Source organism: Sciurus vulgaris (genome assembly GCF_902686455.1).
Source record: "Sciurus vulgaris genome assembly, chromosome: 6".
In the NCBI taxonomy this organism is placed as follows: domain Eukaryota; kingdom Metazoa; phylum Chordata; class Mammalia; order Rodentia; family Sciuridae; genus Sciurus; species Sciurus vulgaris.
Genome location: NC_136466.1, coordinates 156,308,361 through 156,320,760, shown reverse-complemented (window position 1 = coordinate 156,320,760; position 12,400 = coordinate 156,308,361).

Below are 12,400 nucleotides of genomic sequence, written 5' to 3'. Positions count from 1 at the left end.
TAAACAAACAAACAAGTGCACAAACCATACAACTGGATCTTGGTAATCACACAAAGCAAAAGTAGACAAATAATCATGGAAAGTAGGTTATAACCACAATTATAGGCTGGACGTGGACATTCAGTCTTCCTAGTCAAAGAGAACATGGGATGCCTTACTTAATCACAGCAAGTTAAGAGACAGTCTAAGAATTTTTATCAAATTTTATTTTTTGTTTTATTTTATTAATTGTCTTTGTCTTACTTGTGCACATCTATGGGGTACAGTGTGATAATTCCATGACCAAATAAGTAAGTTTCTTTTTCCATCTCAAATATATTTTTAAAAATCTTAGTACCTCTCCTTTGAAGGGGAAATCAATGGCTATTATCAAGAACTCAAATAAAAATAGATGTTGACGCGGATGTGGGGAAAAAGGCACACTTTTACGTTGCTGGTGGAGTTGCAAATTGGTGCAGCCACTCTGGAGAGCAGTGTGGAGAATCCTCAGAAAACTTGGAATGACCCACCTTTTGACCCAGTTATCCCTGTTCTCGGTTTATACTCAAAGGACTTAAAATCAGCACACTACAATAATGCAGCCACATCAATGTTTATAGCAGTTCAGTTCACAATAGCTAGATTGTGGAACCAACCTAGACGCCCTTCAAGAGATGAATGGATAAAGAAACTGTGGTATATATACAGAATGGAATATTATTCATCCATAAAGAGGAAACAATATTATGGCATTTGCAAATAAATGGATGGAATTGGAGAATATCCTGCTAAATGAAATAGGTCAATCCCAAAAAACCAAAGGCCAAATGTTTTCCCTGATAAGTGAAGAATGCTATATAAAGGAGGTCGGGGGTGTGGGGAGTGAAAGAAGAACGTAGGAACTTTTCGTTATGTAGAAGGAAATGAGAGGGGGGGTATGAAAAATGATGGAATGAGACAGACATCATTACCCTATGTACATGTATGATTACAGGAATGGTATCAATCTATATTGTGTACAACCATGGAAACGAAATAATGTACTCCATTTATGTACAATGAATCAAAATGCAGTCTGTAAAAAATTTAAAAATAAATAAATATTTTTTAAAAAGAAACAAGTCCAAGAAAAAATATATATGTATTTAAACTTTCATTAACATATAATTGTACTTATTTATGAGGTGCAGTCTGGTGCTTTGATGTATGTATACAATGTGTACTGATCCAATCTAGGTAATTGTGTGATGCTACAATGAGCATTTCACAGGTTATTCTAACAAGGAGTGTGTTCCTACATTAATACATTATTTCCATACATCTTTCTTTGTTGATTTTTTCCATAAGCAGTGACTGCTTCCTGCTCCAGCACTTGCAGTATCTCATTGTGTTATAGGGGTAAAGATTTTTTTCTTTCTTCTATTTCCTTCTTCTTATTCCTCCTCTTCTTCCTCCTTCTTTTGCTACAATACTGGAGTTTGAGCCAAGGAATACTCCACCACTAAGATACATCCTGCCATTTTACTTTTAGACCGGGTCTCACTAAGTTGCTGAGGTTGGCCTCAAAGTTGCAACCTTCCTGCCTCTGCCTTCAGAGTCTTTGGGATTACAGGAGTATGCCTTTGTGTACAGGAGTATGCCTTTGTGTGGGCTCAGATTTTCCTTTTAACTCAATCCTTTCATTAATCCTTTTTTCTTTTTTTTCCTTATTGTCATTGGAAAGTGATTTTAAAACAAAAAAATACAGGGCATAACTGATATACAAAATGTTATGAGTTTGGAGATAAGTATACAGAAGAGAATACACAACTGTGATTTATGTAGCACATCTATTTATACTGTCTAATAGTTTCCTCCCTTCCTTATTAATGTGTGTGTGTGTGTGTGTGTGTGTGTGTGAGAGAGAGAGAGAGAGAGAGAACATGTAAAACAAAGTCTCTGAGCGTCTCTCACTTGATCTTCTTCCCTCTAGAGTTTTCCTTCCTTCTTCAGCTGTTATCAATAGATCATTCTATATTTTCTATCACTTTATTAAAATAAACTAATTTAACTTTTGTTGGTGTATACTGTTCCCAATTGTCTTTCACTCAGTGTAAACTTACTAAAGCACTGATCTGAATAAAGAAGCAGTTCTTTCCTTGAGTACAATAATTTCAATTTTTAAATATTCCTTCCCTTGAAATTTGTTTTCTAGGATAATACAGAATACTATTGATATGGAGATTCATAGTAAATTGTGAGTTTCCTAAAACAGCTGGAAATTCTTCTAAAATATATTGCAGATATTGACAAGTTCTAAATCAAACAAAATGGCAGATTGTTTTGAGCATACAGAAATGTATCTCATCCATTGTTAATAAATGTTTATCAAAGCTGTTTAATTTCAGCAGACTCCTTAAAATGTTATCTGATCCCTGTCATCTAAGGCTTACAAATGTGCTTCTTATTCATTCCATGAGGATAAATGAGACTACCCTGCTATTCATTAGTGACATGGTTGGACAGGTTCTAAAATGTCATAATTATATTTAGAAAAAAACATAAAAACATTTCCTTTATTGACATAGAAGATTTTCTTCCTATAGTTAACACTGCTAAGTTCAAGTAGAACAGGAAAAGTAAGTGAGAAGTCCTCTATCTATTGTAGTTCAATTTAGTTGCAAATTGGTCCTGCATATTAGCAAATTCAAGATGGCATAGGAACAAAGGTCTGAGAGAAAGGATTGTAGAAAAGGGCCCCAGGAATTTTTCTTGAGTGTGTTTAATGCTTTACAAAAGATGCCTTCTTTCTTTTCTCCTCTTTCCCTTCCTTACTCCTTATTATTCTACTATTTAAAGTAGCGTTTTGCTAACACAAGAGGAATAAAGATATTGCACTGTTGGCTTGAGAGGGAAAGGGAAGCAGGCATTTCAGTACTGAAGTTCTGAATTCACAAATATCCATGTTCTTTGAGATAACAAAGGTGCAAATAACACTTTGATTCAGTTAAAAGTCAAGATTATGTTCATTTCTCTAATTCTGTACCTCCTTTAAAATATAGTTAATGCTGCAACATTTTGGATTATACAAGCATTCTAACCATAATTTAATCCATCAAAAACATTTAAACCAAGAAATTTAGTTTGCTTTCCTTTGTGTGGAAGGTGTCAGAAATAAAACCCTTTGCCCCAAATCTCATTTTTAAAAAGTGATTTAGTCTATAAACACAGATAAAACCTGTTTGAACTCCTATAGCTGTTGTGAAAATTGGTATTATTCTGGTGTGATAAACTCATTTGAAGTGGTAAGACTTCAGCAAATGAAATATTTTTTGCTTGAGAAGCATAGTTAGCATTCTAACTGCCTGTTTGTTTTGCCACAGTAAAGAATTCTTGGTTACTGCAAAATATTGAACAAAAGAAAAACATCTGAAAGCAGAGTTAACTATGGAAATTTTTATTGACTATGGTCTGGGAAATGCTTCTGCCTGATAACAGAATTGCTGCTGTTTCTCAGCCTCGCACTAATAACGCAGCCCACTCCTCTCAGTTATCAACAGCTGCAGGCATCCAGGTCAAGCTGTTGAGGTTTGTCTCTGGGGTTTGCGATGATGACTGGGACAGCAAGCTGCCAGACTTTCACGCTTCATTGTCTGCTCCTGGTGCAGTCTGGTTTTCAGATTGGCTTGGGCCTTGCTTTGTCCTTTCCTACAGATCCTTTACCTTTCAATTCTGTCTCAGTCTTGGAAAAGTCACCAAGGTAATCCTGCAGTTCCTATGGACTCCCTGGTCATTTGTGGTATCATACAGTCTTTTGACTCCTTAGCATTTTGTTGAACCCATTTTCTCCCAGTTCGTAGCTAATGCCACATGCATCATAGACATTGCTTCTGGGGTTTAAATCCTCTCTTTCCTTTGTTTGGCTCTTTGTTCTTGCTATTCTCTTATTTTTAACTCCTTAACTAAATAATTCTACATTCACATCTGATCACTGCTGCCTAACTGCATTCTTAGGATCTTTATTTGGGCTGTTTTAATTTCAAATTACTTTTGTTTTTAACATTGGCTTACCATGACTGCTGTTTTGTTCTCCATGCCAGACCACCTCACAACCAGTCCTGACTGCATTCCGTGACTCAGTCATGACAGGCTTCTATGGCTTTTGCTTGTCCTTTGAGAGAATTCAGATATGACTTTCTGTGCTACAGTGCACTGCCTGAAAGAGGCAGGTTCTCATTGTGATTCTAACCCCCTTAACAGCTGTAACTGAATCAGGTGTATCTTCCCTGATTTCCTTCCAACTGATGAAGATAATATCAGCGGTGCTGACTCAGGGTTCTGCTAAGCCTCTGGTCACAGTGGATGGGTTTATAATGATCCTGTTGTTCATGTGATGACCTAGTTATTGGGATTGAATTCAAATTGCATACAGTTCACTCATTTAGACTGCAAATTCAACAGTATTTTCATATATTCACAGAGATGTGCAATCATCACTAAAATTGATTTTAGAACATTTACATTATCACTTCCTCCCACAAAAAAAAATTGAGCAGTCACTCCTTAAAAATGTGTATTCAGGAGAATCAATTTTATCTGAAATCTAAAGTCAAATTTAAAGTTAGTTTTAAAAAGAGAATAATTTTTCTGAATTATTTCTTGCTTGTCATAAGGGGATTAGGAATTATTTTCTTCTTCAAACATCATACAAATCATGACAGTTAATGATCTCTCCCATGCTACAAATAGATCATTTTGTCTTTGATTTCTACCCACATTTATGGATTTAAATATTAATATATCTTCTTTTCTTGTTTTTCAATAGACACAAAAAGTACTGTATACTAACCTTGTTTGATAAGTGTACTAGTTGACTTTCTGCTACTATAAAGAAATGACCAAAATGGGTTACTTATTCTGCAAAGAGGTTTATTCTGTCTCATGGTTCATGGTAAACATCCCCAGAGTTAGCCTACCCCTGGCACCATTGGGAAGAGTTGAGACCATAAGGAGGTCAGACCTGGTAGGAGACATTTAGTTCACCACAGGTGTGCATTCAATGGGAAAAGTGGGACCCAAGTTCTTCCTCTTCTTCTCTACTCCCTGGCTGTAAGGTGAGCAACTTTGCTCTACCACATGCTCCTTCATGATAAGTATGTTGCCACAGATACAAAAGCAACGGGCTAATCAGTCATGGCCTTTAAATTCTAAACTTCTGAGCAAAAACACATCATTGCTCTTTATAAGGTGATGACTTAATATATTTTTATAGTGGCAGAAGGATGACTAACACGATGTTCAAGGTTGGGCAGCCCATTAGTTTGAGTCTCTGGAAACAGTGGCCCTGAGAGGTGGAAAATACGTTGAAGTGAGTGTTCACATACTGAATCAGGAAGCCTCCGAGAGGGAAGACCTGATGTTGGTACCGCAGTCTCCTACAAGAACGCTCCCTCACTGACTAAGGAACCTTCACTTGACTTCACTTCTTAATGGTCCACAGTGTCTCCTGAAATCACCATCCTGGGGAAAAAAGGCTACAAATACAAACTTAGGGGAACACAGAGCTATAGGAAAGGTCAAAATTGTAGCTCCTCTTTTCATCCACATCTGAGTTTTCTGTTCGTTGCTTGATTTGTGTCATGGAAAATAAGGAATCCACTCCTCCTAGATATCTGATCCATCAACAGAAATCTGGGGTCAAGACCAAATTGTGAAAAAAACGAACTTTCCTGCTTATTTTTTTCTTTTGCAGTGCTGGGGATCCAGCCCAGGGCTTCACAGGCACTAGACAAGAGTTCTCCTGAGACATGCCCATGTCCTGCCCATGACCCTGCCTTTTCTAAATACCTAATTTATCCAAATACAAATCATATATTCAATTATGTTATATTCCAACACCTACCCCCAGGAAGAACTGTATGTTTTGGTTGTTTGACTAATTATCCTTTGACGTACTAGGGTCTGCTTTATCCTCACAGTTGAAGAATACATTGCATAATTTTTTTCTTTAAAGTTACTGTCTCCTCATCCAGAGTGAGAAGGTTATATTATTGTTTGGCATTCCCAAGAAATATTCCAGAAGCTGAGTGCATAATGTGACATTTTCCTCTAAATGAAGTGCATCTTATAAGACCTATTGAACTGGGGTATGTTAAAATTTTGTATGTGAGGTATGTCTTAGGTTACTCCTGATGTGCATTGATTATTTATGTCCTAAGATTATTTATTAATAAATGCTTTGATTTAACCCCTTAAAGTGTTGATTGTTACTAAAAGTAGCATTCGGTTTAAATACAACAGTACATTCTTCATGATGGTATGATCATTCTCGAAGGAAACCAGAAGTATCCATTTCTGGAACTCACAAAGAAGGACCCACAGGTCAGTTAAAGGAATTGGATAAAAGGAATACACCTAACCCCAATCATCTCTACGAGATAGGCTATATGGCCTGCACTCCCCAATCATCTCTAACTACACCAAAGGAGTATTTAAATTAAATGTTCACAAAACCAGCATTAAAGGAAAGGAAATTGACCTTTTAGATAAATGTCAAAAAGAAGAAATAGGAGAGCAACTGACCATCTCTCCCGCTCTTTTAACCTGTCTTCTTAGTCTTTGTAAAATGTCCTCAAGAAGTAAGCTTTCTTTTGTGCATGAGTGGAATGAAATGATTTCTTCTTAGACCATCGAACATATCAACTAGGTCACTACCAACAGTGTTTGTTTTAGCCAATTTCATGAAGAAATTGTTCTCAGTACTCTTTTGAACAGAGGGAGTAGACAGCCAGCAGGGTAGCTCATTCCTTGACCTACAAAGAGAGGGGTCAAGAGTTATATCTTGAGAATTTGATGACATTGATTTCAATCTTCAATAGCTCATTTCCTATTGATGTTGCTAGCAGTTTCTTTTATAGAAGAAGGGAAATAAGAGTCATTAGTTCATTGGAGTAGGAGAGGATTAAATTAGATATGTTGGGTAGGCAGGTGCACTCTTCCTGCTCTAAAGGGGTCAATCAAAGCTAGCTGTAATGTTTATTATTACTGCAATGTAATACTATTTTGTACACCCCACTCTCATTTTTTTGCCATTGCTATCACAAAGAGGAAATACAGTGGTCTAGAGATTTATGTTTTAAGAAGAGGTGTAGTTTGCTTCTCATTGGATTAAATACTACTAAAGCACACTTATCAAATTAATGTTTTACTTTGTCTCTCAAAGTGAAGTATGTTTTTAAAACATGAATTGTATGCACTCACTATATTATACCAACATTTATGCCCTGACTCTTCCCCTTATTGTCTTTCTCCTCACAAGAGAAAAAAATATGCATTCCAGAGTCTGTTGCATTCTATCCTAAGATTTAAAAGGTGTTAACCTTTGTGTGCCCAGTTCGTGGCAATTTAATGTTTATGCATCTTTTGATTCAAAATCCGCAGTTAGGTATATCTTGTCACAGGAGGTCAGCAAGTTAAAACAACAGCAAAAAACTCAGAGTACAAACACTGTAGCAGATATTCATGTTAGGGATGATCATACATTCAAACCTCAAAGCTCATCTCAAAATTTCTAACCAAGACAACATGGCCTGATGGCAAAATGGCCTGTTTAACTTTTTGTACAGACTGTCACTGTCCATAAGAGAGGGCTTCATTGTGATTGTAATATAACAGTCTTTCTCCATGGTCTCAATTAGACTGACCTATAGAGCACAGTTGACTGTTCATATTTGTTTCACACAATCTAAAGACTCAGGTGTCACACTGATGTCCACCCATTTAGACAAAATCCTCAGTTCACAGTTTAGGGGTCATCATAGCTGTCTTGCAATACATACATACATGTTGATTTCATATGTAGAACAGAATACACCCTTTCTTCACCCTGAGCACTGCCCACATCCCGTAGGTTAGACATGGTTATGGAATCCAGAAGCCATTCTGTGGGTAACTCACACCACCTGATCCGATGGTCAGTATCCCATTCCTCAACATTATCTCTGCTTTTCATTCAGATGCTTTCTTTTTTCTTCCCTGACACTTTTTTTTTTCTTTTTATGCAGTTTCTTTTTTCATATAACTTCGCTTTACACATAGCTATGATTGTTTTATCCTGCAAGACCTAAATATGTTTCTTCTTGCCCCTTAAAATAATGTTTGGTTGGATTAACAGTTGGAATTTCTGCTTGCACAGGTCATAGTTCACAACATTTGATTAATAGCATTGTCTAATAAGCCACAATCAGAAGGCAGTACCTCAGTGCCTTTTCACTTTGACCCTGTTTTAGACTCTGTATCAAGGTAGTGGAAGGTGTGGCTACTGACGCATTTTTAGCAAACCAGAAATCTAGCATTGCAAACCAAAAATATTTTAAAGATAAGGTTTAATCTTATATATGCCACTAACTCTTCAGATAACTAATGAAGGGAAGGAAAAGGATCACAGAAGCAAATACAGGAAGTTATGTCCCAATTCAGAACCCCATATACTCTGACTCCACCAGAAATTCTCATATGGATCCTTTCAGGAAAGAAGAAGATTCTAAATTGCTCAATATCAGTAATTCCCTTAACATCTCCTATCTTATTCTCCAGCACCATAGGTAGCATCATGTTCAAACTGTTGGTTCTTCTACCTTGTTACTGGCAGTTATGGGATTTTTTTAAGTATAAATTTGATCTTTTATTCTTATCATATCTGGCAGACCCTTTCTATAGCTATTGACTTGTACAAGAGTTTGAACATTTCATCAGTTTAAATTGATGTCTTAGTAGGTAGTGCACCTCAATTTTGACTGGCTTTTCTCTTGAGTATGGTGTGATACCTCAGTCAAGGTAAAGACTTGGAGTTAGTACACTCCTTAATACAACCTCATTGCAGAACTTAGCAGCTCCAATGCAGTTTTCTTGTTTTAAATAGTAATTTTAAAATTTTCTTGAGCCTATTATTTTAAATTGTCTTTGATTTTTAAAAATTTGATCCACACTGCTAAACTGCTTTTGTTTTTGCCAGACAGTAATAACTGATGCAAAATCCCATTCTGCTTACAACAGACATAGCCTATGTATAAGAGTAATAGTGAAAGAGGATAAAAAAGTATGAACAACCCTAACAAAATGATTTAACAACACCAATTTCAAAAAATACTTAGACATTCAAGAAATTAGAATTACTATGAATTAAAACTGTTTTTAGCAATGAAGTACCAAACCACCAGAAAAAGATTAGAAAGTCATATACATATAATATATATGCTCAAAATATATAAGATTGACAAAAATAAAATAATAGAAATTTGCAAGAGCAATTTGGAAGGAACAGATCAGTGAATAGTAAAATTAGATAAATAAACAATAGTGTTAGCGATAACTAAAACATAACCAACAAAAGTGACCTAAATAAAACATATATGATGTAGTGCCAAATTACATTATGCCCTTTGTATAAGTACACATGAAACATGTACCAACATTAATAAGATGCAGAGCCTGAACAAATTTTAAAAACAGAATTCAATATCTCATAAACACACTGAAGGATAAAACTAATAATACCACCTCAATAGAAAAGATGATAACATTAGATTTGATTAAATTCATCATTCCTTTATGAGAAAAAGTTGAATTAAACAGTTCTAAAAAGATCATACCTCAACACAATTAAAAGTATAAGTGACACAATCACAGCCACTATCACACTAAGTGATAAAAGCTGAAAGAACTTCCGGTATGACCAGGAACAAGAGAGGAATGTTTGTCATCACTGCCCTTATTTGATAGAGTACTAGATAATTCAGTCAAGGCAATTAAGCAAAGAAAGAAACAAAGTGCATACAGAGAAGAGAAAAATGGTGGACTAGGCGAACCCAGCACATACTGGATGCTCCCTGAGATTAAAGCTAATCAGTAATCGTGTGACCGCATGGAGAAGCAGAGGGGCCATAGGAAAGTGAAGTGCAACCCAGAGTCAGTGACCAGGTGAGCCAGAACAGTGATTTTAAAATAAGAGATACTTGAAAAACAGACTGACTGAACCACCATTAGGCACGTGGTAGCATGGCACATGGTGGCACACATAGATATACCAAAGTGATACACACTATTCTGTGTCCTTAACATGAACAAATTAAAAAAAAAAATACTAAATAACAAAGAAATAAATAATATATGTTTAGGAGAAGAGTCGGTCAAATTTTTCACATTAATAAAAAAATGGGATTTTGTGAATTAAAAAAAATCTAAAGATGCTACCAAAAGATTTTTAGAAGTTATAAATACATTCAGTAATATTGCAAGATAATAAACCGATATATAAAAATTAGTAGCATTATTTTTTGGTGAGGTAGGCACCATTATTAACTTCATTTTGTTTCATTTTATTTTAGATTTTTATTTTTACAGGCTGCATTTTAATTCATTGTACACAAATGGGGTACAACTTTTCTATGATTGTGCACGATGTAGATTCATACCATTTGCGTAATCATACATGCACATAGGGTAATAATGTCTGTCTCATTCCACCTTTTATCATACCCCCATCCCCTCCTCCCTCTCATTTCCCTCTACATAATCTAAAGTTCCTCCATTCTTTTCTCACTCCCACCCTCCACACCCATTATATATTATCATTCATTTCTCAGGGAAAACATTTAGCCTTTGTTTTTTGGGGGATTGGCTTATTTCACTTAGCATGATATTCTCCAATTCCATCCATTTATCTGCAAATGTAGCATTAGTACATATCAATGAAGATTCTCACAAATAAATCATGAAAGCAACTGTACTCACAATATCTACAAAAGTAAAAATTAAAAATAGGGATATATTTAACCAAGGAAGAGAAAGTTCTCTACTCTGAGAATTACAAAACACTGATGAAAAAACAAAAAAAAAAAAAAAAAACAAAAAAAAAAACTGAAGAGTACCTGGATATATGAAAAGACCTCCCACAATTATGAATTAGAAGAAGTGATATCATTAAGCTGTCCATACTACCAAAAGCAAGTACAGATTGATTGCAGTTCCCAAAAAATAACAATGACGCTTCATAGAAACAGAAGAAATAATCCTAAAGTTAGTTCGGAAATATGAAGACCCTCATTAGCCCAAGCAATATTTAGCAAAAAGAACAAAACTAGGGACATCACAATACCTGACTGAAACACTGAGTGCAGATCCACAGCAGCAAAATAGCATGGCATTAGGATAAAAATAGACACCTTGATCAATAGAACAGAACATAGAAACCAGAAGCAAACATACACATCCACAGCCAATCAGTTCTTGACAAAACTGCTAAAAATGCATGTTGGGGAAAGGACAGCCATCAATAAATGGTGCTGATAAAACTGGATGTCCATGAGCAGAAAATCTAAATTTGAACCTTATCATTCATCCTGTGCAAAAATCAACTCAAATTTGATCAAAGACCTTAATGTCATGCCTGAAACTCTGAAACAACTAGAAGGAAAATTAGGGGTGATACTTTAATATGTTGGAGCAGTCAGTGGTTTTCTCTATAGAACTCCAAAATCACAGGAAATGGAAGGAAAAAGTTGACATGTGGGACTATATCAAATTAAAATGCTCCTGTACAGCAAAGAACAGAAAAAGAGTTTACCTATTGAATAGGAGAAAATATCTGTCAACTATTCATCTGACAAAGGATTAATATTTACAATACATAAGGAACTCAGAAAAACCTAACAAAAACCAAGTAGTCTAATTTAAAATTGAGAAAATCAGAATAGACATTTCTCAAAATAAGAAATAAATGGCCATTAAATATGTGAAAATGTGCTTAATATTATTAGCCATCAGAGGAAAGTAAATGAAAAATACAATGAGATACCATCTCATCCCAGTTAGAATGGCTATTTTCCAAAAGACAAAAAAAAAGAAAAAAAAGAAAAAAAAATTACAAATGCTCAATGTGGAGAAAAAAGAGTAACTATATACTTTCCTTGAAATGTAAGCACCACTCATATGGAAAAAGCCTGGGATTCCTGACCTAATTTGTGGCCCAACTCTCCCACTTCTTGTTATATAACCAAAGAAAATGAAATCTGCCTTCCTAAAAGAGACCTGCACACCCACATACAATTCACCTCACGAAGACATGGAATCATCCTACATCATCAACAAATGAATGGACAAAGAATATGTGGTATATAGGCACAATGGAGTATTTCCTTTGTTGTTATAAAAATGCATGTTACTGGAGGACATTATATTAAAATAGTTCAGACACAGAAAGGCAAGTACCACATGCTCCTTCTTGTATGTGGAAGCTAAAGAAAAGGTGACCCACATGTAGAATAACGGTCACTAAATGTAGGAAAGGACATGTGTGGAGGTGGTGGAGTAGTTAAATAGGAGTTTTATTTGATCTGTGCACACTGTATGCGTGTGTTCAGATATCACACTGAATCCCTTAATA